We start from the raw sequence: 14,435 nt of genomic DNA on the forward strand, positions 1-14,435 counted from the left end.
TGAATCTGCCTGCAATCCTGGAGACCAGGGTTTGATCCCTGAGTCAGAAGGATCCCCTAGAGAAGGAAATGGCAATCCACTCCAGTATTCTTGCCTGGAGAATCCCATGGACAGAGGAGTCTGGTGGGCTACAGTCCATGGGGTCGCAAAGAGTCAGACACCACTGAAGTGACAGAGTAGGAATTGTAAACAGAGATGAAATAGAATCAATGTAATTGAGGCTATTTTATTAAAATTCAAAAATATTAAAATTTAACTGGATTATTTTACTCAGCTAGTGATGGTACCAAAAAAAAAAAAAGGTGTGCCTCTCTGGGAAGCCTTTGTATTAGAGAAGCTGGCTTTCTCATTTTTCCCTGGGACGTGTATTCCTGGGCTATGTCAGTCTTCCCAGATAGAATGTCCTCCCTAACCTTCATAATGTACCTTGGTCTAAGTTCTACTCTTCTTCCAAGACCTAAATGAAATGCTGTCTCTGCTCTGCTTCTCCTAACACCCAAGCTCTCAGGTAGCTCTTCTCATCCCTTACTCCTCTAACACCTGTGGGTAGCACTTAGCCTCACTGCTTGGTGCTTTTCATCTCATTGTAGCTATGACTCAAACTGGAATATAAATCTATTGGGATAAATGGCCTTCAAACTTTTTGATAAAGCAGACATCAGTGAACAAGTTTTGAGCATGAACCCCACATATATGTATATTTTTTACAAGTTTATATATAATTATATATATGGTGTATATATCATACTATAGTTGCTATAAACACGAAGTATCACAGAATTGAAGCAAGAATTTGGGATTGACATGTACATACTGCTATATTTAAAATGGATAACCAACAAAGACCTACTGTATAGCACAGGCAGCTCTGCTTAATATTATGTAACTACCTAAATAGAAAAGATGGCAAAACAATGAAAACAGTGACAGACTTTATTTTCTTGGGCTCCAAAATCACTGCAGATGGTGACTGCAGCCATGAAATTAAAAGACGCTTGCTCCTTGGGAGAAAAGATACGACAAACCTAGATAACGTATTAAAAAGCAGAGACTTAACTTTGCCAACAAAGGTCCATCTAGTCAAAGCTGTGGTTTTTCCAGTAGTCATGTACAGATGTGAGAGTTGGACCATAAAGAGGGCTGAGCGCCGAAGAATTGATTCTTTTGAACTGTGTTAGAGAAGACTCTTGAGAGTCCCTTGGACTACAGGGAGATCCAACTAGTCAATCCTAAAGTAAATCAGTCCTGAATATTCATTGGAAGGACTGATGCTGAAGCTCCAATACTTTGGCCACCTGATGCAAAGAGCCGACTTACTGGAAAGACCCTAATGCTGGTAAACATCAAAAACAGGAGGAAAAGGAGGTGACAGAGAATGAGATGGTTGGATGGCATCACAGACTCAATGCACATGAGTTTGAACAAGCTCTGGGAGATGGTGAAGGACAGGGAAGCCTGCTGTGCTCCAATCCACGTGGTTGCAAAGAGTCAGCCACAACCAAACAACAAAATGGAAAAGACTATGGAAAAGAATAGATACCTGTATATGTATAACTGAATCACTTGGCTGTACACCTGAAACTAATAGAACATTGTTAATCAACTATGCTCCAATATAAAAGTAAAAGTTTTCTTTTTAAAGTGAGGAATGTGAGAAACAAATAAATAGAAGTTGCAGTATTTTCTTCCTGTACCCCACCATAGTAATTTGAGAACCTCTTGGAGTAATGTTACCCTACTTCTTGGTGTTCTTGGCCCTAGTAAATAGTAGACACTTGGCAAATATTTGATGATGGTGGTATTACTAGGTATTAAAGTGACAGGTCAGAAGGTGACTATTAGGGATTGCTTGATCCTTGTATTTTCTTCATTCTGGACATGGGTACATTCTGTTTCCTCTTCTTGCAGCACTCTTCCCCAGTTTTCCTGTTCCTTCCCTTCACTAAGCACATTTTTACTGTTCTTTCACCTCCCCTTCACTTGTTCTGAAATTTGTAGCTTCCTTGTCCTTAAGAGAAGCCACCTCTGATTGCCCCTGTGTGGGTAAGACTTCTGCCCTTCCACACTTCTGCACAGTAATAGCTATTTATAGTCTGCCTCCAACATAGACTTTCATTTGTTGAAGGCATTACTGTACCTTGTTCATCATCATACCCCTACTTCCCATTGCAAAGTCCAGCATTTAATAAAGATTCAAAAATCTGTGGATTGAATACACATAGGATAGAGAAGTGCTTCCCTGGTGGCTTAGATGGTAAAGAATCTGCCTGCAATGCAGGAGACCTGGGTTCGATTCCTGGGTTGGGAAGACCTTTTGGAGGAGGGCATGGCAATCCACTCCAGTATTCTTGCCTCGAGAATCTGCATGGACAGAAGAGTCTGGCGGGCTACAGTCCATGGGGTCAAAAAGAGTTAGACACGACTGAATGACTAAGAGCAGGATAGAGAAGGAAGAGGTGGTATGTCCTCAGAGGCTGTTTGGAGACCAAGGTTATAGCAAAACTGACCTGCCCTTTAATGTCTAAGATGGGGCAGAATACCTCCTTATCCCCAAAGTGATTTGTGAGTTGAATGACAGGTTAGGGTTGAGAAGTCTGTTGCTCTTCATTTTCCCGTAGAACCCTAGCAGTTTGCTCAACTGTTGTGCATTTAGACTGTGTTTACTAGGTTATGATAAAGCTCTGAATTAAAACCAAAATATACAGGCTTTTGTAAGGTGATGTGTTGAGCTAGTACTAAGTGCTCTAGAATTTGGAGGCATTTGCCCCACCTTATGCAGCTATTTGGTATAACATTTCTGCTTTTCCTCAAAAGATAAGAACCCTTAATCAAGGATATAGAGTGGACTATAAATGATAATAAAGAAAGAACCCTGTGAATACATCTTAAGAAAAGAGAATTCATTTGTCTTTGACTAGTGGAATGTTCTTTCTGGTAGCACAGAAATAATAACACTGGAGCATGAAGATGGGAATTTATTGCTAATCCAAAACTCTGCTTTTATCAATGGTTTCAATCCCTGTCAGTACCAAGCCTTTGTTTACATTGTTTTAAAAAGTTTAATTTATTGCCTTTTATTTGTTCCTGTTTAATTTAATGCATAAAGCAATTGTCAGAAAACAAAACAAAAAAGCCCACCAATCTAATAGCCAAATATATGCTTCCAAGTTGTTAGCTTCTAATAGGATGTGACCGTATGATATAAATGACATTTGATTAGAACAGCTATCTCTCTCTCTTTTTTAAATTTTCAAATAAAGCTGACTGAGGTTTAAAGCCCTGGCATTGGTATTGGAAATTAGAGGAAATTTGGTCGTGTGATAAAGATGTTTTACCTTCAGTGTTAGGTTTTGAATTAGTCTGTTTACAAAGAGCAGTGGTGCAGTGGTTTTAAAAATCATGTTGAATCAGCAACGTGAGGGAGCAACATTGCTTTCATTCCAGCCATGTAGCTGGAAAAGGAAATGATTAGACATCATACTCTTCATGGCTAATATCCTGTGAAGTTTTTCTAAAATCATGAAATCATGAAATCAGGACTCTAGAGCTTAGAAGGGACCTCAGAAGTCTACCAGTGGAAAGGGGGAAAAAATGAAGGGGAAATGGAATCAGCCAAACTAAAGGGCAGGATTCTTTTAGTTCTCAGCAGGAAACACATGTTTATCTGGAAAAGATTTTGGTTGGACAGGTTGTTTGTATAAGAATCTTTTTTGTGAGGAAGGAAGACCAACCTGAGCTTGGAGGCTGGGGGTGGGGGTGGAGAAAACAATCTCTAAACTTTGAGTGAATGAGGAAAAAATACAGTTTTCAGATAGGGAAACTACTTTCATAGGGATGATATGCTAATCCTATTCGCTTACTTTTAGCCTTGCTGCATTTTCATTTTATAAGATATGATTAAATGGTAACTTTAGCATTAGTTGCTATAAAAGCAGAAATAGTAACCTTTAAAAACATGGGGAAAACTTATGTCCACACGAAAACCTGCACATGAATGTTTATAACATCTTTATTCATAATTGCCAAAATTTGGGGGCAACCAAGTTATCCCTCAGTAGGTGAAACGATAAAGTGTGGTCCATCCACACAATGAAATATGGTTCAGTGCTGAACAGAAATGCATGATCAGTCCATGAAAAGACACAGAGGAACTTTAAATGCTTACTAGTAAGTGGAAGAAGCCAGTCTGAGATGGTTACATACTGCGTGGTTCTAACTCTATGACGTTCTGTAAAAGGCAAACCATGGAGAATCAGAACGATCAGCGGTTACCAGACTCAGGGGGAGAGAAGCAGATGAATAGGCAGAGCACAAAAGATTTTTAGGGCAGTGAAAATACTCGGTATGATATTATAATGATGAATATACATCATTACACATTTGTCTAAACCCGTAGAATATACAACACCAAGAGTGAACCCTGAGGCAATCTGTGGACGTTGGGTGGTTATGATGTGTTTGATGTAGGTTTATCCTTGGTAACAAATGTATCTGTCTGGTGAATGATGTTGATAATAGGAGAGATTATGCGTGTGCAGGGCAGGTACAAAGGTATATGAGAAGCCTGTACAGCCTCTCAATTTTATTGTGAACTTAAAACTGGTCTAAAAAAATAGTCTTTAAAAATATACGGAAAGACGTTTTAACTGGATAGTAGTTGGGAAATAGCACAGAGTGACACCACTTATGTAAGATTGCGTATCTATACAGTGTATATATATGTGGCATGCTAACTAAAATTTTCAGTGATTATTTGTATAGTAAGATTGAAGATCAGAGAAGGCAATGGCACCCCACTCCAGTACTCTTGCCTGGAAAATCCATGGACAGAGGAGCCTGGTAGGCTGCAGTCCATGGGGTCGCCAAGAGTCGGGAACAACTGAGCGACTTCACTTTCACTTTTCACTTTCATGCATTGGAGAAGGAAATGGCAACCCACTCCAGTGTTCTTGCCTGGAGAATCCCAGGGATGGAGAAGCCTGGTGGGCTGACATCTCTGGGGTCGCACAGAGTCGGACACGACTGAAGCGACTTAGCAGCAGCAGCAAGATTGAAGATGACTTTTTAAAAGAAGATGTTCTTCTTTATTTTCTTTATTATTTGAATTTTCTATAGTGACCATATATTATCTTTGTACACAGCTACAATGAAAAAGCAAAAAGATTATGTTACCTCTGCTCTGACAAGTGAAACCACATCATGGCTTCATTATCCTCTGAAGTGCAGAAGGTTATCAAAGGGACATGAGTCCATGAGTGGGGCATTTTCTCTCCAGTTAAATTTAGTAATGAAGGATAAAAGGAAATTGCCAGATAACTGGAAAATGCTTCCATTTTAAAGCATATAAAACCAAGATACTTTATCTAACTTAAGCTTCAAGTTGTGGATAATGTCATTTTGGATTTTTTTTCTTTTGATAATGTCATTTTGAAGTATTTTCCAGATAGTCAGGATGACAATGAGAGGGATGATATGGACACATCTCCAGGATTGCAACACAAATCTGATGGGACAGAAACATGTTTCCTCCTCATCCTGAAAGCAGATGGTTAATAATCCACTGAGCAGTGTTTACTTTTCTTTTAAAAAACTGAGGAATGAAGAAATGGCTGCTGGAAGTCCATTTATGGATGAAATCAGAGGGGAAAATAAAATATTTGTAGAATCTTGCTAACAGAGTAGAAATTCTTACCATTGTTTTGCAGCAATGAATTGTAGGATTCTTGCATTTGATCATAGGGAGCAAGAGGAAGTTTCTTTCATTAAGTTATGTGTGCAGAAAAGAGTAGGCACAATCATAAAGTTTATTATTGTAAGAATTTTCTATTTATACTTCATCTCATTCCACAAAGAATTTGAAGCTCCTTGTTAAGAAATTATATAGCAGTTAAATAAGAAACCAGGGCCAGGCTAAGTATGAATTCATTCTATGGTAGATACTATGAGTGATCCACCCATATATTTCCTCTCAGCCACAAAGGAAGGGTGGAAATGTTGGAGAATTAATGTCCCCTTTCCTTGAAGCAGCCATTAACCAATATCAGATGAGATCTAGAGGATAAATATCCCAGTTTTGTTGCCCTTTGAGTATGGTCAACCAACCCTTTGAGATCTCTGAAGGAACTCAGGTGGCAGGATGAAATGGAGAAGATTTGATGGGTTCCTGAGAGCTGTGGGTATTGGGATAGGGGGGTTGACATTGGTATCTGCTAAGCAGACTTAGTGGTGGTGGTTTAGTTGCTAAGTTGGGTTTGACTCTTGTGACCCCATGGACTGTAGCCTGCCAGGCTTCTCTGTCTATGGGATTCTCCAGGCAAGAATACTGGAGTGGGTTGCCATTTCCTTCCCCAAGGGGTCTTTCCCACCCAGGAGTCAAATCTGGGTCTCCTGCATTGCAGGCAGATTCTTTACTGACTGAGTTATGAGGGAATCCCACTTAGTAGAGGAGTCTGCTAGGTTCTTAATGAAAGGAACCCTGGTCCTCCAAGCCCGTTACTACTGGGCTTATTCCCAGTCTACCTCAGTCTTCCTCTGCAGAGCCTAGGGGATGCCCCATTCCTGGGACCTCAGGTCTGAACCTCAGAAAGTGAGGACCAAGGAGAGAGACTAGTCTCCTACCTAAGGCCCACCTGAAAGGTATTTTGCTGTCTGAGGACTCAGCTTTCTCTCAGATGTTGGACAATGGAAGCACCACCCTTTGAGGAAAATCTACACCCTATTACCTTAAAATAAAATATGATTCGAATAGGACAACTACAGTAAACCTAATTTCCCTGAGGAGTTTCACATACACTGAATTATGCATATTTCATAAGTGTAACTGGATGGATGAAGGATTGATTTCGGAAGGGAACAAACTTACACAGGGAGACTAGTTAGGAAACTATTTCACAGTCCAGATGATAAGAAGGAGGCATGGGCGTGGGAGGGAAACATCATAGAAGGTTTAGTAGGACTTGATGATCAATTTGTTGTGAGTGAAGAGGTATATGAAGACATCTCTATGTTTTGTTTTGTTTTGTTTTTTTCTGGATGACTTCAGGCAGAGTGGTGCTACTACCCCTAGCATGGCTTCAAGAAGTTGGGGAAGAGGGTTCAGCCTACAAATGTCAAGTTTTAGGTTTGTCTTGGGTATGTCTTGAAGAGATGCTGAGAAGCTACTTAGAAACAAGTTTAGTAGTTAGAAGCCAGAACTAGAGCTGCATATTTGGGAGTCCTCAGATCCCTTTCTTTAAGTACTGAGGAGAGTACTGGCTTCTAATGGAACCTGGGTACCATTTCTGATGGCCTTATCCAGGACCTCTGTTCTGCTCCTGTTTCTGCTAACAGAGGAGGCTGTAGGGATGGGTGCATGGGGGCAGGGGGATGAGCTCAGCTTTCATAGTGCCATGAGCCATGAGCCCTACGTGAGAGAGTCAGTCTAGTACAAATTATTTTTCTCTCCTTCTGTTGCCATTGATAGTCATCTCCGTGAGTTTGCATGATGGTAGATGTTTTTGTAGGCTGGGCTTCCTCAGAAGCAGCCAAGTCCCTGAGAAACATCTGTGTATAGCTTCTGTAGAAGCAGGTCTCATGATACATTGAGTCTAATCACTCGTTCTGAATTTGGAAATAACTGTGAGTCATGTGGTTCAGCTCTTTTTAAAAAACAGAAGATTCTCTTCTGCTCAGTGCCACTTAGGGGCTTTCGCCTGCCATTTTTAATACCAATACTCTTTGTCGCAGTCATTTTCACTGCTGCTGGTACAGATTCCCAGAATCTTCTCCCCATCCTGGTTCACCAAGCTCCCCTTCCCCTTCTAAACAACTGTTAATCTCTGCCCATTCGTCAAATCTTCCTTAAATAATCAAAGGACTAGGTACACATCTGTGATTCTGTCTTCACTCAACACCCACTAAATGCTCTCTCCCACTGGTGTTGTGTTCTTGTAAAGATTCATTTAAGTTATGTGTTTGCTTTATACATGTGCTAATCGTTCTGTTATTATTGTCTCAGACAGAAGTCATCTAAGTTAAACTCTAAGCATTATTCTTTATCACACGGTTCTGCGATCACATGGTTTCTTCTTCAGTGTGTTGGATAATCCTAAGCAAAATTCTCTCACTACCTTATTGCATTACCTTTCAGGGATATATTTTGGAGACATAAACAACATAATACTCTGTGGTTCTTTCTTGACTAGTAATTGTGCTCAACACAAAAGTTTTCCTGTTTGTTTTTCCCACAGTTATTCCCTGCCATGTGCACACATGATAAAACGAGTATCTCAGGAAGAAGAAAAAAGACATTTGATAGCACTGCTCAGTAGTTCAACACAGTCAACAGGCTCTGGCCTACCCACTTCCATCACTGGCTGCTTGACCTCGTTTCACCTTCCTGTTAGTTTCTGTCTCCTCACCAGAAAATTTACTGCTTTCCAGGGGGAGACCCAGTTGATTCAAGGAGATTCTGGGAGACCCATTGTTAATAATGTTAATAAAGGACAAAATGCAATATGATGTTAACCGTATGGTTCTGGGATAGAATCAAGAGTGGAGGATTCCAGGGGTGGTTCTGGTACTAAGTAGCTAGATGAGCCTTGGGAATGTTGCTGAACTTCGTTAGGAAATGGTTTCCTATGTATTGATTCTCCTTCGAGGCAGTTGGATGACTGGATTAAAAATCCTTTCTAGTCTTTGAAGGCTGAAGTAAGAGTTTTAACAACAGTTATAATTGGTAACAGTTGCCTCCTGCCAGGTATTTTTCTAATTATGTTACACTTATTATTTCAGCAAGTCCCCAAAATGGCCCTTTGAGGAGGGTTCTCTAGCCTTCATGCTCTACAAATGAGGAAACTGAGGTATAGACTGAACAATGCGCTCAGGGTCTCCCAGTTTATGAGGGGGAGATGCAGGATTCACAGCTGCACTCCAGATTCCAGGCCCTCACCTGCCTCACCCACCTGCAGGGCTTTCCACTTGTGGTCACGTATAAAGGCCTCAAGACCTCCACTGCACAGCCCCTTGAAGACCAGTTACAGACTATGGTAAACCAAGTACCGGTGCTGCTGAGCAAATTCAACTTCAATTGCATTCTACACGAAATCACAAGTATTTCCTTTATGTATTCTGTATCGGTAATTCTAAAAATTACAAAATGCCATAGATTTTTTATCTCTGATTTTAACTTGGAAATTGGTAACTATGATTTCTGCTTTTGACTCACATCAGAATGTTTCCAAAGTACTTTCAAACATGGATTTCTATGTCTGGTATGCGTGCCTGCGTGCATGCATGCTAAGTCACTTCAGTCATGCCGAGTGTATGTGACTCTATGGACTGTAGCCCACCAGGCTTCTCTTTCCGTGGGATTCTCCAGGCAAGAATACTAGAGTGGGTTGCCATGCCCTCCTCCAGAGGATCTTCCCAATCCAGGGATCGAACCTGCATCTCTTACGTCTATCTGCACCGGCAGGCAGGTTCTTTTCCACTGGTGCCACCTGGGAAGCCCGTGTCTGGTATGTGAAACTTTAAATTCAGATAGGGAGAGCAGAAGACTAAAAAAGATGGAATAGTTACCATTTTTGAGATAAAATTAAGACAGTTTGATGGAAACTTCTGAAAGTCATCTGTCCCCTACAAATCCTCCCGCCAGCAACGTAAGTTTCATACCAATAAAATTTTCTACGAGAATAACTTACCCTGTGGTGGCTCCTGGTCACTTATGCCTTTTCAGGTTCTGAAAAAGAATGGGATGACAGTCATATTTTATGAAATCCAATTTTATTTCAAAATAGTTAATCATCATTACATTTAACACAATTAGCCTCCACCCTGTGGTTGGGAGGGCTTGTGAAAACCAACTCCTGGAAAGACAGATCAAGGGCTCCAGACCTGCTCACTTCCAGAGATGGCAATGTGAGTTTCCATGCTGGGGCATGGAGCCAGCTTCCTATTTATTTAGAGGCATTGAGCACCTCAGAAGCTAAATAGAAGTTGTGATGCAAGTTTTGGCTGCAAAGCATGTTAGTGTTGCTTGACGTGCTCAACTAACAGATGATCTGAAAGATTTCTCAAAGCCCAGGGTGGTTTCGAGTACAACAGGATTAAATCGTCTTTTTAAGCCCTTCTCAGTCCTAAATCAACAGGAGGCCATGCAGACAATGAGGAAGCTCTCCCTGTACTCTCAAGTGGGGGTTCAGTCTGTACTCAGAGCAACAGAGTGCAGTTCCAGAGTTCATTCTTCTGCTCAGGGCAGCCAGCAAGACAGTGGTGACACGGAAAGCCATATGAAGCCACAGCAGCCCGTTTTCTTACATGACTTAAATTTCTTGCGGATTCTGGAGATGTGCGTAAATGTGTATGTTTGCTTTTTAAATAAAAAGAGGCACATGTGCAAACAGTACAGAGGAAGGAAGAGTGAAGTTTGGTTATAAATGACCATGTATGAGGTCTGGTGAGGCACCTGGGATAGGAGGTAAAAGAGACACAGCCCCTAGTTTCCTGGGGTAAGGGAAAAGATAGAGGGGTGCTCCTGGGTTGCTATGGAAACAGGGTGAGGAGAAGCATTTCACCCCGATTCAGGGTTTGGGGGCAGCCGCTTAGGCTCTGAGACACACAGGAAAGTCTATGTTAACTCATTTGGGAAAAAACAAAAACAAAAACCGAGGAAAGAACGTTCAAGGAAGGGTGACAGGCAGGAGTGAATGCATCGGGGGATGACTGACTTGGTGAACAACTGCATGCAGTTTCTTCCTCCGTCCTGGCTGTAAGATCACCTACAAGATTCATAGGTCAGATTACTGCAATGGCAATAGCTGTTGAGGGGGGACAAAGGATTCAATTTATGAAATGTTAAAACTGCAAATGAGCTGACCTTTTAACCAATCTTTATAGTATTAAGGGATTATATAAGTAAATTATTGGTAATTAGACTCCCCAGGGAGAATTTAATTTGCATCTAGATGTGATACGTGTTCAGTAATTCAGTACAAGTTTTACTTTGGCCAGTGCTGAGCTGGGTCTTAGGTTGGTGATAATGTAGATCAGATATAGGGTGTTATCATCTAGGCTAAATTTCATCATCTGTCAGCAAAGCGACATTAAAATCTGCTTATTTTGTGGTTACTAGATGGCTTCTAGAATTATGGTGAAAGAGAGCAGTAGAGTGATTTCTGTTCTTATGTGACCCTTATCGAAAGTTGTAAGACCATCTCAGGAATATTGATTATATAATACTTTCCCCATAATACTGAGGACTTGGGGTATATTTTCGTCTTCTTTGGATAGATGGGAAACCTGAGGTTGAAAGTAATTGGGCTGCTTACCAAAGAACTTAAACACACCACACACACACTACAAAACAAAAATTCGAGTAGGTATGATTTTAACCATACTAGAGCCTCTGGAGAGTTGGTGTCTTAGCCAAATTTATTTGGATGTTTTTTGCATTTCATCTCTAAGATTTCTTGTATTGAACTTCAGTTTTACTGTTAAAAAGAATATAGCATACATTGATATGATGCTGTATAGATACAATTGATATATATTTCTGCTTTCTGGTATTTTTTGTAGGAAAAAAATCCTAGAAATTGAATTATTACATGCAAAGAAACGAACATAACACTTGAACAAGGTAACAAAAACACCAACTTGAAAAGATATCTGAAGCATTATTTACAGTAGCCTAGACATGGAAATAATCTAAGTATCTGTCAGTGATGAATGAATACAGAAGTTGAGGTAATAGACACACAATTAAATATTACTCAACTATAAAAAATGAGGAAATCTTACCATTTATGTCAACATGGATAGACCTTGAAGGCATTATGCTAAGTGAAGTCAGACAGAAAATAACAAATACCGTATGATCTAAAAAACAAACAGGAAAACAAAACAACCAATTCACAGAAAAAAGATGTCAGATTTGTGGTTACCAGAGGCAGGGTGGAGGTGGAAGAGGAATTAGAGGAAGGCGGTCAAAAGGTTTAAACTTTTGGTTGTAAGATAAATAATTACTAGGGATATGATGTGACCAGCATGATGACTACACCTCACATTTCTGTATAATAAATAGGAAAGTTGAGAATAAATCCTGAGTTCTCATCACAAGAAGAAAATATTTTTCTTTCTTTTTATTATATCTATATGCAAAGACGAACGTTAGTTGAATGTATTGTGGTAATCATTTCACAGTATTTAATCAGACCATCATGCTGATATGCCATAGACATATACAGTGATGGTATGTCAGTTATTTCTCAGTAAAACTGGGAAAAAACATTGACAGGTATTGTCAAATTGGTTATCAAAAGAAATCATTCCCGAAATAGATACATGTGTTGAATGCTACCATGTGTCTAGCTTTACACAAAACCTTTTTAATGCATTACTTCATTCAGTCCTTGGGGGGAAAAAACCTAGGAGGAAGGTAGTACCTGATTTATAGATGAGAACAGGGAAGCTTGGCAGGATAAATACATCCAGAGCATGGTGGGGCCAGGACTAGAGACAAGTTTATCCTCCTCTCAGCAGAAGCTGGAGGTACTTCTTTCCCTACCAGGTTGTAAGAATGGGCATGTTAACCATCTTTATAAGTATTTGCCAACTTAAGAGGTAAAATGCTATTTACCTCGCGATTCTTACGTGGTTATCTTGGATAGGATTGGACATCTTGGCGTGTTTAATGTCTGTTTACATTTATGATTTTATGAATTGCCTATTCACTTCCTCTGCCCCTCCTTTTTACTAGATTTTTATCCTCTTTTCTAAATCATTTATACACATTATAAATGTAACACTTTGTCATGTGTTACAAATCGTTTTCTCCTCAATTTGTTTCAACTCTGTTTTGTTTATTGACAGTAGGACTTTAAATTTCATAGGTTACAAATCTGTGGATCTTTTATGGCTATAGAAGTTTGTTATCCTTATCCCATTCTAGGAATATTTTTTTCCCCCTGTGGTTTCTTTCTTTCTGTAATTTCCACCTTAACATTTATCTTAGATTATTTAGGTGTAAGAAGTGAGGTAAAGATATTTTCCAAAAGGCTACCTAGTTGTCTGAACACTACTTATTGAGTAAATCCATCTTTCCCACTGATTTGAACCATATTATCTTTCAGCCAAATTGATTTCTAGTTTTGGGCTGTTCTTGAAGGGGTAAAGCACTGTTTAAGTTATTGTAATTTTATAATATGTTTTAACATGTACAGCAAGTCCTCTCATTGAAATTTTTCAACAGTTTTAAAATATTTATGGTACCAAAAAAACTTTGAAAAAAATTGTTGAGTTTAAAAACATCCTTTGGGAATGTTGATTGTGATTTTGTTCAGTTTAGAGATTAGTTTAGAAAGAATTGACAGCTTTATAGTATTGGGTGTTCCAATTTAAGAACTTCATTTTTACACATCTTTTCATCTTCTTCAATTGGTTTTATAGTCTTTTTTCATATAAATCTTGCACTTCTGATAAATTATTTCCTAGATAGTTTGGTTTTTGTAGCTATATGAATGGGATTTTTAAGATTATTCTAATCAGTTCTTTTGACATAATACCTTGGCTTTTAATGACTTATTACTGTCCATCATACTGTACTCAATTTTTTAATAAATTAGGCTAAATTCTCCTGAGTTTTCTAGTCATACATTAAATAACTTCAAATAATGGTATCTTTGGCACCTTTTCCTGATAGTTTGATCTTCAAATTTCATATCTAATAATTTTAGCAACTACTTTCAGAATAATATTAAATAATAGTGGTGATAATTAGTCTTATTTGTTCTTAACTGTCACCGGAATTTTAAAAAAATTACCATTTAGCTTTTGATCTGTGAAATCATGTGTTAGTCATGTTAAAGAGACACTCTTCTAGTCTTTTTAAAAGAATTTTTTATTGGATTACAAGTTAAATTTTACCAAGTGCCTTTTTAACATCTATTGAAACTGTCATACTTATTCTTCTACCTATTAATAGAATAAGATATAATAGATTTTAGAATAATATGCCCATTGTTATGCTTCTGAGAAAATTCCTACTTGGTCACAGTGAGTTTTTCTTTTAAGGTAATGCTGAGTAGTACAGAAGTTTCTGGTTATTTGAGTATAATTGCTACTGAGAAAAGTCTACCTAAAATGACTACTTCAAAATTAGAGGTAGTCCTTTAAAATCTTTATAATTCTTTCTAAAAAGTTAGACTATTGTTTTATATAACTCTTAGTGAATTTTGATCATTATGTTTACACAGAAATCTTCTACTTTTTTTCCAGGTTTTAAAATTTATTAGCAGATTATTCTTGTACGATTCCTCTAATTTCCTTTGGAGCAGTGATTTATTTAAAAGCATTATTGAAGGAATCTTTATTTTACAATCATAAGTCTCTGCATACATTGGGAACATTCTAGAATAGTAAAGTGGAAAAGATCATTTACCATCTTTAAATGGTGCAGAGTT

General features: G+C 38.7%; 1 protein-coding gene across 1 annotated transcript in view; it reads left to right on the forward strand.

Moving 5' to 3' along the window:
- Positions 1–14,435, forward strand: part of PRKCH (protein kinase C eta) — a 232,723-nt gene that overhangs the window by 108,089 nt on the left and 110,199 nt on the right. The gene's annotated exons all lie outside the window — the stretch shown is intronic.

Source organism: Bos indicus x Bos taurus, chromosome 10, assembly GCF_003369695.1.
Source record: "Bos indicus x Bos taurus breed Angus x Brahman F1 hybrid chromosome 10, Bos_hybrid_MaternalHap_v2.0, whole genome shotgun sequence".
Classification (NCBI taxonomy): Eukaryota; Metazoa; Chordata; class Mammalia; order Artiodactyla; family Bovidae; genus Bos; species Bos indicus x Bos taurus.